The sequence below is a fragment of the Pelodiscus sinensis genome, chromosome 4 (assembly GCF_052426305.1).
Source record: "Pelodiscus sinensis isolate ZL-2025 chromosome 4, ASM5242630v1, whole genome shotgun sequence".
Lineage (NCBI taxonomy): Eukaryota > Metazoa > Chordata > Testudines > Trionychidae > Pelodiscus > Pelodiscus sinensis.
Window position 1 is genome coordinate 85,345,581 of NC_143055.1, and position 12,162 is coordinate 85,357,742.

The window sequence follows — 12,162 nt, forward strand, 5'->3', positions numbered from 1 at the left end:
GAGTTTTACAGGGCACAGCTAGGTGAGGGCATAGCTCCACTATTCCAGTCACGAGCACTGCCGTAAGATCCGGTACGTGCCTGTCACAGTGCCAATGGGGCATTTAGTGCAGGACACAAATCTTTCTACAGGAAAAAGGCATCACCTGCATCTTTGGATTGGCTTAACTCTATTGATTCACAAAAGTGGCATGGGATCCTCCACTTCAATGAGCATACTCTAAAACAAACTAAGTTCAGTAAGGCAAGTTGGTGAAGTACCTTTTATTGGACCACATTCTGTTGATGAGAAAGACAAGCTTTCAAGCTTACATAGAGCTCTTCTTCAGGTCTGAGAAGTGTATTCAAAGCATCACAGCTACATACCAGGTGAAACAAAAATTAACACATATTTCAAGGGACCTGCTGTGGCTGAAACCAAACACTACGCTCTGAAATGAACCCACAGAAAGATGGTGCAAGACAAAAGCACCAGCTCATCATTCACAGTTTAAGTGACCTCTCGGGCCTCATTCTCAACCTGCACAATTCCTTTAAAAACACACCTATGAATGTAAATGTATAGCTGGGCTAGACATTACCAATTATAGACTGAACAGTGACACGGATTTATGGCTGATTGCAACTGTCTAATTTACTCAGTCTCCCCTCCCCAGCTTTTTTTTCCTCTCCCGTGACTGGAGAAATAACTGACCACTACAACCTTAAAAGTTCCCTTGAAATATGTGTTAATTTTTGTTTCACCTGGTATGTAGCTGTGATGCTTTGAATACACTTCTCAGACCTGAAGAAGAGCTCTATGTAAGCTTGAAAGCTTGTCTTTCTCATCAACAGAATTTGGTCCAATAAAAGGTACTTCACCAACTTGCCTTACTGAACTTAGTTTGTTTTAGAGTATGCTCATTGAAGTGGAGGATCCCATGCCACTTTTGTGAATCAATAGAGGTAAGCCAATCTAAAGATGCAGGTGATGCAAGCCTTTTTCCTGTAGAAAGAACTTCAGTATCTATAAATTCAGAAATTAATCACCTATTTTTAAGGGATTGAGGAGACTCCTAAACAATGTGAGAATGCTTGCAAGAATAGTACTTTTATAGGAAGACCTTAATGAGAATCTCAGTTACATACATAATAGAAAAATGCATTTTTTAATTATGTATTATTACTGAGCAACTATTTTAGTCTGATTATTACTTCATTTTGTAGTGGTTCATTAAGCTTTGCATGTTTACTGTTAACAGTCACATCAAAATGTGTGTCTTGTTACTTTTCTCCCACTGCTGGGAGTTAGTCGATATGCTTGTCCATGGTAATCACTTTCAGCTTTTCCATGGCTTTTCACAGCTGAATTAATAATTTGTAGGAGCTGGGGAAAACATTGTCATAGGGTGGTTAGTTCTTTTAAACAAAGTATATCCAATGACCCTATGTCAGAACAGATGTTCTCACTTGGCCCAATTAAGGGGATAGAGTTGTACTGGGACTATAAAAAATCATTGAACAAGCTAGTCCCTCAAATTTGATGGAGGGAGTATTTGGTAAGTAAGGGTTTCTAGGGCTGTCAGGAAAGGTAAAGAAAAATTAGGGGTATAGAAATAGTCTTAACTTCTGAGGGAAATAAAATATATTCTGGGAGAATGCTAAAGATAACAGCAAGAGAGGCTTGTTGGTGACCTCCTGTCAAGCTAGTGAGCATGGGTGAGAAATGACTGCAAGTATCTTCTGCAGCAGAGTTATATACTTAACTTGGAGAACCAAAGCTGAAGGTAGGAGAGTTAGAGGGGCTTATCCAGTGATACATCTGGTGATAGTTGACTATAAAAGAATGAGAGGGCTTGGGGGGAGTGTTCCCTGGTAGGATGATCTCCCTACAGAGGCTGTGGGGGTTTCCTCTGTGTGGCAACCCACTTCAGTCAAAAAGTGATGGTGGTTTTCCCAGCAGAGGGACAGAAGAGGATTAAAAAGTAGCCTAGGTACAGTGGAATATGCTAGCATGTGACCCCTCATGGCATGGGATTTTTACTGAATACATGGACTGCTTGGGACTTCTAGCGCAAGTCAGTCCATAGCTTGTTTGATGATAAAGTGGCCGTGAGGAATGGTGGTGTTGAGACAAAGTTTGTGTGCAGTTATTGGGGGAACTCTGATGGAGGGCAGGGGACTAAGATAAGCGTTCCTGGCATGTGGAGCAGTGCCACAGGAGAGTGCTCCAGGTAAGGCTATCATGTTACAAGCAGCATCACTCCTACTTGGCCTTAAGTGTTCAATATTTTTTCTTGTAATATATATATTTTTTGCTGATATATGCAGAGAATTATTTCTCTTCTGAATTATAGTATGCTACATGCACTAAGACATTCTATTTACTTCAGTTTCATTAATCAGAATCTCATAGGAAGGTTATCAGTATTTCCCTTAGTTGCATTTGCAATAAATCTCTAACATCTCTAAAGAGAAGATGGCTTTTTTTCACTATCAAAGTGTCTTAACTAGAACATATGTTCACCAAGTCTTATGTCTGAGTATGCTGCTTGTGGCAACCCTGGGAGGACTTAATTGAGCAGCATAAGTCCCTCACTTTGTAACCCAAACTTGAACTGATGCATGTGTTACCTATGAAGCAGGGAATAAGTCTATTCAACAATTTTGTGCTACAGTTCCTCTCTGATTTAAAAGTACCTTTACAGACCATTAATTTCTATCTTTGCAAGACTCTACAGTTGGATTTTCTATAGGAATCTTTTTGGGTACTTAAAACTAGAAATAATAGGATTCATTTTCTTTTTTGAATCCGGTACAAGTCTTTACTATCATTTATGCATGCATACAACTATTACATTTTAAATGCTTCTTTATAAATAACACAACCAAGAAATATTCTATACGCACAGCAGTTACAATATACCCTACCAAGACTAACATCACTATATGATGGTTCATTTATTTCCCTTTTAAAATGAAGACTATAACACAGTATAAATCCAAGATATATATTTATAATAGCTTACAAAATAGACATAGGGTTTGAGATCTTTCATGCTGGCTCGTGTTAACAAAGATTAACTGATGAGCTGTTTAACTGTAAACAGTATCATATATTCCTACTTATTACACTGTATAAGCTAGACCCCAGGAAAAGTATTGTTTGGACTCTGGACATATTTATTTCTGAACTGCTGAAAAGGTCTCTGAGAGGGGAATGCCTGCAGAGCCCTACTTTGCCATGGAGGCATTCTGGGATGGCATAGTAACCTACCACAGGGAGGCAGGTGCCCAAAGATCTTTGAGAATATGGAGTCTTGTGTATTAGACTGCTTGTTGTGAGAAACTGCCTTAAAGATAATGGATGGTATAGCTCCCCTTTCAGGATAAATGTAAAAAGCTGGACAACTGAACTCACCCAAGTGAGTTCAGCTCCCAACTAGGCTTGCATGTGACCTATATTGCTACAGGGGTTTCACTATGGGCTGAATGTCAGTGCAGAGGGATGAGTATATTGCTTTGGTAGAGCTCTGTGTGAGGGAGTAGATATGGCTAATACCATGAAAGAAGGCAACGGAAAGCACAATGGCTAGAGAAATACATGTTGAATAATTGAGAGAAAGCTGAGCAATTTGAATTGCATTGCTGCAAAAAGAGGCTTAGAGTCTTGAGCATAGGAAACAGGTAAGCTTCTATTGTGATAAGAAAAACAGGACTTGGTGTACCTTTTTTGTAAATAAATGAGATGGCATCAATTTCTCCTCCTAATAGTAACAACCCTAAGGATTTCAATATTGGTTAACCACCCCAATCAAAGGGATGAATGTTGGTGTGAGAATGGGACCTAGTTTCCAGAGAGACTATAGTCAACAAAGACTGAACAAATAATAATAGGTGCCAGCAGAAATTTAAATGGCCAAAGGAATTAAAATCAGAGCTGGAGATTTCACAGAAAGTACCATCCCCAGGTTTCCAGAAAAGTTTGATGTGACCTGAAGGCAGAAGTCTTCAGCATCTGCCTGAAAACTTCATAGTTGCTGCCACAACTTAAGTCCAGCTGCAATGCTTCCCATTTAGAGAGACCTCTTCCTTGAAGTAAGGAAGATTAGAAAATCCTTCTAGTTAATTTTGAATTTGCTAATTTTGAACTGCAGCAAGGACTTAAGGTACTGAAAAAATCACCTGGGAAAATAAATTAAACAGACCCTAGCAAGAGGGGAAGTCAGCCACCTGACTGTGGAGTTGGGCCAGCAAGAGGGGAAGTCAGCCACCTAACTGTGTAGTTGGGCCAGCAAGAACTTGCATATGGGAGAGCTTTTCTAATCCACAAAGGTCCTGAATGCAGAGTTGTGTTTGTCCTGCTAAAATAACAGAAACCTCACTATTTTGAGAGGGGAAACTCCTACGAGACCTTATTTCACTTTCTGACTGCAGAGCTCAAAAAATGATTGGGAAGATCAACAGAAAGGGGGAATTTCTATCAGCTAGCTTGAATGGCCCAGTTTTGATAGTGCTACAGAACTTATCCTACGAAAAAAGATTGATGGCTGTCTCTAAACCTCAAGGGATTGTACTAGATCTGGATAATTCAATCTGTGGTTACCTGAGCGCAGCTACAAGCTAGGGGAGGGAAATAGAACTGAAAAAGGACCTAAAATTGCTAGCCCTCTGGGATTACCCCCAGGAATTAAAGATTGCCATGTGACTAAATCTCCAGAACTACATCCAAAATTGGCAACCCTAAAAGGGCCTGTTGAGACTTGCCTTGCCGGCATATGCAGATGTTAATGAAGACTTTTAGGATAAAACAGTAATAGACCAACTTACAGATGTGAAGTTGGACTTGTAGAGAGAGATTAAAGAAAGGCGGCCAAAACGTGATGGAAGGCTATGGAATTGGCCACAGAACATAGTTTCCTAACAGCAGGTCACCAGAAGAGACAGCTGCTAGTGAGGAAATGGAAGCTGAATGTCATGAGCCCTGTAAGTACAGCTGTTCAGTATGTATGAAGGAAAAGGTGACTTCTAATTTGGTACAAAAGACAGGAATTAGAAACTGATAAATTGTTTGTAAAATCAAGTGAAATTGGTGGTGATGCAAAAATTAAAGGAAACCATACAGTAAATGCTGGTACTGCAGAAAAACTAGCCCCCCATCATGTTTATAAGAAATGTAAGGAATGCTGGAAGAGACAGCTAAAGTGTCTAGTGAAATCCACTCACTCAGGGGGAGGGGGAAGGCAGGGCTGTGAAGGGGCAACACTAAGTTGAAGGAGCAAAGCTTGGAGGTATCAGGATCAGCCTCCTACTCTCCTGTGCTGCTGCTAATGGTATGCTCCCCACAGAGGTGGGCAGCTGGAGAGAGACAGTTGCTAGCCAGGCGCTCTGTTCTGAAGGCAGAACCACTGCCAACAGCAATGCAGAAATAGGCAATACCATGCCACCCAAGGGAGCTGATAGTCACATCGGGTCCCTAGACAAGGTGTGGGGGAGTGGTTTCATGCTTCAGAAAGGGGTGGGAGGTACTGAGGGCTGGCTGGAACCCCTGCCTCCCAAGGCAACCCTCAGAATTGCCTGGAATGCACATGGTGCTCCAGCAGAGATTTAAAGGACTCCAGATGCTGCTTTAGGAGCACTGTCTGGAACCCCAGACCTCTCTGTATCAACAAGCTCCAGGGCAGTTGCTCTCTTTGCCCCTCCTCTTGGTGGATCTGATGCCACGTTTACTTTTGGGCTGCTGTCTGGAGAGCTGGGCAGCTAAAGAGTGGCAGCTGCTGATGAAGGATGGTTTGGTATTGGTACTCTTATTTCTGTATTGCTACTGACTTAATGCTGCCTTTAGAGCTGGAGGCCCAGCCAACAGCTGCTGCTCTCTGGTCACTCAGCTCTGAAGGTAGCACAGAAGTAAGTGTGTGAATACTGTGACCTTTGTATAATCTTGCAACCCACACTACTCGTCTTTGGGCTTGGGGGGGCTCTCAGTTTGGGAAATCTTTACAGTATCAAGTAAAAACACACACACAGTCACGATTATGAGGGTTAGCCAGCAGCCTGGGGATTAAGGAGTTAACTACACCTAGCCAGGTGGAGTGACCAGTAGGAATGTAGGTGGGACTTTCAAACTGGGACAAAGGAATTTGGTTTTTTTTCCTTTCTCCTTTTTGTCTCTCAGAGAGAGTTGTCTGCAGCTACAGAGAGGGACAAGCATGTCTCTCTCTCTCTCTCTCTCTCTCCAAGGCACCATTCTTCATTTTCTGTAAGTAGGGTAAAATGTAGGTAGTTTTGTTAGGCTTTATTGTTTTAAGGGTTGGGTATGGGATCTGAGATCTGGCACTGTTTAAAAGATGTTTTGGCTTTTCTTTGTAACTAAGTTCTAGGCCCATGGAGTTTCTCCATGAGTATATTTTGTTACCTTCCCATCTAGTCATTATGCTTGTAACAGGAATATTGTAGTAATAAAAGTTCTTTCTTTTCTTTTCATTAACCTGGCATTGGTTGTGTGCCCTGATTTTTATTTTAGGGGTGAGATTTCCCAAATGATCTTTCCCCTGATTTCTTTATCAACATTTGGGTGGTGGCAGTGGAAGTTTTATTCCCAAGATCTAGGTTTTTAAGATTTGGGGGGGGGGGGGGTATACCAAAGCCTGGTAGATAAGGCTTTGGGGTACACTTGCTGGCCCCCACTTCTGCCTTTATCATGCCGGAGTGGGGAAGGAGCCATGACACACGCAACCAGATTTCATGGTCTGATGCATTTTCCTTGGCCATAAATTTGGTAGGGCCGTACTTGTAAATTACCAGTCTATTGTGGCTTGAGTTGATCTTATGACCAGTTGCATGGGTTGTAAGAGAAGGACCAGCTGGGGAAGGCAAGCTCACTCCACCCCAGGCCTGCCTCTGGAGGCAAGCCACTCCAGCTCACTCCTTCTGGCCACCTAGAGTGCTGGGATAGCTGGGCTGCAGCCCTATCCCGGGCTGGAATCCTGTCCCTGGCTATTACCTCAGCCCTCCTTGGTGGCCAGGGAAGCCTAGCTGATGCACTGTGCCCCTATCCCTCCCTGGCGGCAGCCCCAGCCTTTGGTGGCCAGGCATGTAGACAGTTTTGGGAAGGCTATGCCTTCCCTTGACTGCGTTTACCCCCCCCCCCCCCATGGCTAGTTAGATTGAACATGAGTGAGAACCTTGGCTCTTCTGGACACAGCCCTATGCTCTAAAGCTTTGCAGGACTGAACCCAAGGAACTATGGCAATGTACCCTATTTTTATAGTGGTAAGTTCCTATTTGAGTGTATGCATTTTGCAATATCATGCTATGACAATCTTTAAGTGGCATCATTTATTCCGTTATTGGTGGTTTCCTTTTCATTAACCTTCTTCAGCATTTTAGTGGTTGTCACTGGGAGTTTTGCCATAATCTGGTTTCACCTCTCATTTGTTACCTTACCTTTAGGGGTGTGTACCTACGGTTTAGGGTCCTCAATCTGTCATTCTCCAGTTGTCATCACCATATCCTGCTAGTCTGACTGGCATCTCCTGATCTCTTCCTCTTCCTCAGCTACATGAACCATTTGGTACTGACATGTCTTGTTTGTTTACATAACATGCACTTCTCAGTCACACGCAGAACAGTAAATGATTAAAGATGAAAACTTCTTATAAAGCAAAGTTTATTTTTCATAGAGCAGCAGAACTTAAACAGAAGCTAAACAAATTTTACTAAAACAGTTTCTTTTTACAACTGCTAAAAACTACTCTTGTAAGGATTAAGAAGCTATTCCAAAGTACAAAGAATGAAGTATTAACCTAAAACAGCGTTTCTCCAAGTGATCCACAAAACCACTCTGAGAAACTTAACGGACTGCTCCAGTGTATTTATTTACTGGCTCTGCAGCCACTGAGCCTTGCAGCTCGCTATCATGGCTCCTTCCCCACTCTGGCATGGTAAATGCAGAAGTGGGGGCCAGCAAAAGTACCCCAAAACCTTATTTACCAGGCTTTGGTATAAAACTTCCTCCCCCAGAATATTAACCTAGATGTTGGGAATAACATCTCTGCTGCCATCACTCAAATATGCTAAAGAAATCGGAGAGACTACTTGGGAAATCTCACCCCTAAAGCACAAACCAGGTCTGACAAATTAACCGATACCAGGTTAATAAAAAGAAAAGAGAACTTTTATTTTCACCACAATATTCCTGTTGCAAGCATAATAACTAGATGGAAGAGTACCAAAATAATATACTCATGGAGAAACTCAGTGGGCCTAGAACTTAGTTATAAAGGAAAGCCAAAACATCAGATCCTATTTCCCAAACCATAAAATAACAAAACCTAACATTTATCTAAACTTTACCCTACTTACAGAAAGTGAAGAATGGTTTCTTGGAGAGAGAGAGACATGTCTGTCTCCCTCAGTAGCTGGAGAGAAACACCCACAGACAAAGGAGGGAAGCCCCCCATTCCTTTGTCCTAGTTTGAGATCCCTACCTACATTCCTATTGGCTAAGTGAGTTAGGTATAGTTAACCCCTTAGTTCCCAGGCTGCTGGCTAACCCTCATGATGATTACACTCCCATTTGGCCTCGGTTCACCATTTGCTGTCAAAGGAAGCCTTGGGAAGCAGTGTGGGCCGGGCCGCTAGCTCCACTTGGCTGCAGCTCCACTTGGCTGCATATGGGAGACGTGAGACTCCACGGCTGTGGAGCTAATAAATAAACACACCAGAGCGGCCAGTTAGTAGGTTTCTCAGAGTGGTTTCATGGATCACATCGAGAAACATCAACCTGAAATAAGTGACCATAAATAACTCAGACTTCTCTGGACTCTTCCTGCCTTGACATCAATAATACACAAACAGTCTGTCTGATGCATTTTTACCAATGGCACTAGGCTGTTCCTTTCTGCTAGTCAGAAATGTGTGTACCCTAGCAACCACCCTAAAACTGAAGACTATATAGTATCCTAGAACATTCTACTTACACATTCCACATATAATGCTGCATGAATCATACAAACATCATATCTTGGCTACAGTACCTCTTTGATTACAAATTAAGCCCTAGGTACACTGTTTATAATAAAGGCATAGGGTTTTATTGCTGGCTCAGCCCCTGCTTCTATCACTTCCCATGTGCTTCAGGTAGGCATTTACACTCATTTTATGGAACTGTACATTGCTAATGTTGCTAACTGGTAACATTTGAGACTCGCTACGCAATAAAGTCTGTTGGCATAGTAAAAGCAGCAAAATTCCAGTGTGACGTGATTATACTAGTATATAAGTACTTATGCTAAAAACAAAACATACTACTGTAAGGCACTGTAATGAAAGTATAACTGCATCTATTTTAGGGCTTTTACTGACATGATATAAAAAAAGACAGTTGAAAGTGACAATTATGTGGTCTTTGCTGTACCAGGATTCTAATAAGTCCTAAATAAAAAATTAGAAACACATCTGCTTCTTTCCCTTGTGGTTCAGATATTTTGTTCAGAAAATGTTCTATTGTTCTGAATACCAGGTTTCTCCGGTGATTATGTACTTTGAATCTTGGTTGCTATCTGGGGGGGGGGGGGGAATATGAGGGAAAAATAGTTTCTCACGCTCCATCCAGTGGCTATGTGGGGAATTGCATCTCCCGAAAAGGAATTCACAGATCAATACCTTACCTAATTACTACCACACTTCACACTTCCAAATTAATTTAAGAGGTTGAAAACATGACTCAGAATTTGAAGTCTCAAATTTTGAAGCTGAGATTTTGATTCAACTTTAGCTTTAAAAATGTCATTGCAATAAGGGGAAGAGAGTTAACAAATATAACTACTTAGCTTTTGAATTCACAATCTCTTTATGACAGGAATTTTACAAATTATGTTTATTTTGAACCTGGAGTTGCCACAATTAAGCATAGTGTGAACGCAATCTTTTATGCAATTCTTTTCTTAGCCCTCAGCATGATTGTGTGTTTAATAATGCATATCAATGAGCATTTAGACTTATGACAGTTCCTTGGCAATCAGGTTGGTTTTTTCAATTTTTCTAGTATTTTTAAAGTGTTCATACAAAATGGAATATAAAGATCATAATACAAGTGTTCTTGGCAGCTGTAGATAAATTAATGTTGGTTTTGCTAGTGCAGACAGGACCTATGAGCTCAAAATTTTTTATGTCTGCTACTGACAAAAGATGGTTAAAGTAATGATTAAGACTTTTTTTTTTCTGCAAAGGTAAAAACATCATTCATTTCATCCGGTGCACGTATGCATTATGATTCTTTAATCATACACTATTTTTTTCTACAAGACCTTACTTCATTCACAATTGCTAGTTGATTGGGCAAGAGCAGAATTAAATCTGCCCAAGCAGCCATAAACCAGGCATCACCTAATGTTTGAGTGCTTGAATTTGCAACCTTAACCTTTTCATATAGCTTTTAAAAATACTATGTGTTTGTGTGCTTTATAAATACATAATATGGTACCTGATTAACATTAGAGTAGTTGTAGTATAAGTTACAGTTTCTGTGTACATATTTTGTAGCTTACAGGTCTTTGCTAACTTTCAGTCTGGACTGAGGTTGTTCTGGCTGCAGCCTCTTACAGTGTTTCTCTCCAACATGATATATTTTCTAAAGTAACATCTTAATTTAGCATATTCTATTTAAATTCTGCTACAGTGGTTACTATAAAAATTGTGAAACAACAACATTGTTAGTGGCTAAAATAGAATTTAATCCCCAGTTCCACTGATCTTTTTTGTGGAGTCTCCTAACAAGTGTAGTCATGGCTTCACATTTAATTATAGTAATCATAACCTTTTTTGCTAGGCTGAGTGTTGTGCAGACTCGAATGTTCATTTTCATTTTTAAGCAAATCTTTCAAAGGAACGAAACAGACAAAATACTGACACATGATGCCGTGGAAAACAATGGGAACTCTAACCAGCACTCTTCTATCACTGACCAAGTGTAGACATAGCCTAAGTTTCTTTGTAATAAAGGTATTAGACAATACTCAGGCCTCTTGGTTTGTGTACTGACAGATGATGAGGTCTCCTACTGAGACAGACTGGTTGGTCAGACCTCATCTGTGCCTAATCTATTAATTTTTTTTCTTTCTCTCGACGTTCAGAAGGTTGTTCCATCCGTGCAGGGGCAACTGCTGAAGAAGGGCACTGGTCATTTGGCCACCCTCACATGACTCCTCCCTGTGCCACCTGGGGAGGACTGGAACAATGCTTCTTCTGCTCCAGACTCTACCTCTTCTCAGCCCTCCTCTTCCCACAAGCCTCCTCTCCCAGTGCTGAAACTTAGACCACTAGTGGGCATCTGGCACCCACAGCAGGGGTTTGGCTCCCCTGCACTCACAGCCGATGGTGAGAGGAAGCAGAACAATGCGACTCCATTCCCTGGCTGCCAGCTGCATTGCTCTGCCCCCCCTCCCCCCCCAGTTAGTGGAAAGGGATGTTGTGTGTTGCTCCACTTTTGCCTGTAGCTACCAGTGAATGTGGGGGGTGATGACCCCTGCTGCAGCTGCCAGGCCCACTTGCTAAGTCTCTTGGGCTGTCTAGAGATTCTGGTCCCTTGCATCTCTTTCCTGTGGCATTTGAGGGGGCCATTTGGCCCCTTAGATCCCCCCCCCCCAAGGAGGGCTGCTAGTGCACCAATGTTTGTTTACAATGTAAGAATAACAACCACAGAGTAAAACTAAGGATTTTTTTTTCTCATATCAAGTTCTTTGTGATTTATGAAAATGCTTTCAGGGTTTCAGCTTAGAAGTTAAATAAAAATAAAATCATCCTTATGTGAACATATAGTATCTTTCTCAACCATAAATCTGTATGTGTGTGTCTATAAATGTCTGTAGGCAAGAGAGAGTTATATAAAATATATTCCGTGTGTGTGCAAGTATAAGAAGGATTAGCTTCATTCTTGACTGGGATATAACTCTTCATATTTGTACTTGTACCCTACATGTATCGCTCTGACTCTCCTGTCAGAACTCTATAAAATGTCCTACTTTGCAGGTATTGTATAATATCTAACGTTATGGCCAAAATATTCATCCTTTCCCCCTATAAATCCTGATTAATAGATCTCAATATGGAACTATCTGAACTAGCTGTTCTTCTAATCCGAACTAGCTGTACACCTCGTTCCACGAGGCCTAATCCGAACTAG